At 39.1% G+C, this 2,500-nt stretch overlaps 1 protein-coding gene across 4 annotated transcripts in view; it reads right to left on the reverse strand.

The window, feature by feature from the left end:
* ZFHX4 (zinc finger homeobox 4) overlaps positions 1-2,500 on the reverse strand; it is a 149,741-nt gene that overhangs the window by 126,596 nt on the left and 20,645 nt on the right. The window lies entirely within an intron of this gene.

The following is a 2,500-nucleotide window of genomic DNA, read 5'->3' on the forward strand; positions in this document are numbered from 1 at the left end:
TGCAGCATTGTCAACACAGGCAGAACTCTTTGAAGGTTCTCATTTTACCAAGTAAATCAGCTTACTACAAATCTTCCTTGTGCAAAAGTCCCCAGCAGGTAGCTGGCTATCCCTGATTAAGCACCAATCACAATTCTTCCCCACACTTTAGTCACCTCAATAGGCAACGGAACTGAAATTAATATTTACTGCAACCAGTCCCATCATCCTAGGGGACAATTGCATGCACTCAGTTTTTTCGTTGCAAAACGTAATGAACACCATTTCAAATACCATTTTGATGTTATCAGTCCTGGTGAGTTGCCCATCTCTCAACCACTGCCTCAATCAACATCTTCCCTAGCTTAACAAATCATACGCAAGCACTACTGATGAAAATCCTTCAATCATTTCTTGCGGGCAGGCGTCTTAGACCATAACTCCCTTTGTTGAGAATGAGATGCACTCTATAAAAGCCATATCGGTGTCTGGCAGCAGGGTAAAAGCACCAAAGAAAAGTCGGGCATGCATTGGTTAAAAGTCTGCTTTCCTTCCTTTTTTTTCCTGAGCCTGCAAGGCTCCAACCACTGTAATAGTAGCTTGATTACAACCTAAGCTACCCCGAGTCCTTGCAGATCTCTCAGTTTGCAGAATGATGGCACTGTACACAACAGCTGAGTACTCAGAAACTTTAGTGGTTTTTTTCAGCCTATGATATAGACTCTGCCTTGCTTTTATGCAGGAGGTAAGCAATCTTCATTCCAGTCATAAGTCAGCATGATAGATCTCATTAATTTTAGACGAAAGCAGTAACCAATTTATCAGGTAAGTTTTCAATTAAGTACAAAAGTTTGATTACATCCTGAAAACTATTGTTTTAGATATCTGAGGCATTAATGTTTTCTACATCTTTTCATTTACAAGAAAAGGAAATCCAGTTCAAAAATTTTGCGCAGATGAACAATATTAGTTTATGTACGTAACAGATAGGTGCTATATCCCTGCATAAAATCACTCATTGTGATTTTGGGATTAAAAAAAATCCTTCCCTAGAAAGGCTTCAGTGAAGGTCACTGAGATATTAAGTATGAAGGATAGCTGCTTAATTTTTTTTAAGTGTAATCAAGTCTAATCTTGTCAGCTACATCAGAGAGGGGAAGTGATCAGTTTAAGGTACATCAGAAGATTTGCATAGAATGAAAATGAATCAAAATTAGTTTTGGTATCTGAGATGGCTAAAATGACAGCCTAATTGCTCCTGAATCAAACGTCACAAAGCTTGGTGTGTAATTTTAATCACTGATGAGAACCAGGTTAAGTTTGCTCATGGCACACATGCAATTTAAAAACCTTTTGAAATAATCTGATCACAATGAGCATGGAAACTTAATAATTCTCTAATTAGTCCAGAGACAAGCATGTTTACCTTCCCATTTGGCAAATCTGAACAGTGTATGCATCCTGAAGAAAGCCTGGACACCTAATGCATTCTCCTCCAAAGGCCTTATCTACAGATAAAAAGCTGCACAAGGACAGTTGCACCAGAAAGCAACTCCCAGCCCCTTCCATCTGCAGAGGACTGGTATAAATGTCTTCATACAGATATCTCTTAACTCTGCCACAAAAGGATAAACAATGCTGGTACAAAATATTTTTACATGTATGCACTCAGCAACTGCACTTGTGAGGCTATTTCAGTCACACGTAAACACACATGCAAGCAAGAAGACACACACAGCTGGCACACAACATGTGTACAAGAAGCCTTTTGGGCCATTGCACAGAAAAAGAGGCAGTAGTACTTCTGTTTTGTTTCCCAGCAATGTTACAGGGATGCATGTGCAGTAACTCTGCCCTACCCAGTGCCATGAAAGGATCAGTCAGGGTGAAACTTCTTTAGCAGGTAAAACTAACTGATAAAAAGGCATTAATACAGCAAATGGAGCCAAATGTAACTCCCTAAAACTATTTTAGCTGTATCTGAGGCTCTCCATTTAACCTTTCCTGCTTGAAGCAGGCTTTACCCATACTGCAGTGTGTTATGGTATCCCACAGCATCACAGTGTCCAGTACACACACACAAACAGTTGCCAGTTACAGTCCTGGGCATGCACACTATACTGGGGCCAGATGGCATTTATGAGCAGTAAGTAATTTTAGGCAGATACAAAATGGGTTCTGCAGCATAGCATCTCACCCTTCCCCTTCTTCCCACAGCCCTGTGCTAACAGTCGTGCTGTTGCAATTTTCTCTTAAAAGATTTAGCAGAATAAGCTATATTTTTAAACCTTCCACCACATAGTCAAAGTGAAAAACAAAACCAGCACAGTAACAAGTGTCATAACATCTTTTCTGTTACTTAATCAACATTTTTAAATAAGCTGCACATTTATAATTGTCTCCTTATATAACTTCAGTATTAATCAGTACTAAACAATGACATCAGCCCTCTGATCACGATTGTATAAACAAGAGTATATTTCATTCCAATTAAAACAAATACTAAATCTTTGAACTGACG

Source organism: Anomalospiza imberbis, chromosome 1, assembly GCF_031753505.1.
Source record: "Anomalospiza imberbis isolate Cuckoo-Finch-1a 21T00152 chromosome 1, ASM3175350v1, whole genome shotgun sequence".
Taxonomy (NCBI): Eukaryota; Metazoa; Chordata; class Aves; order Passeriformes; family Viduidae; genus Anomalospiza; species Anomalospiza imberbis.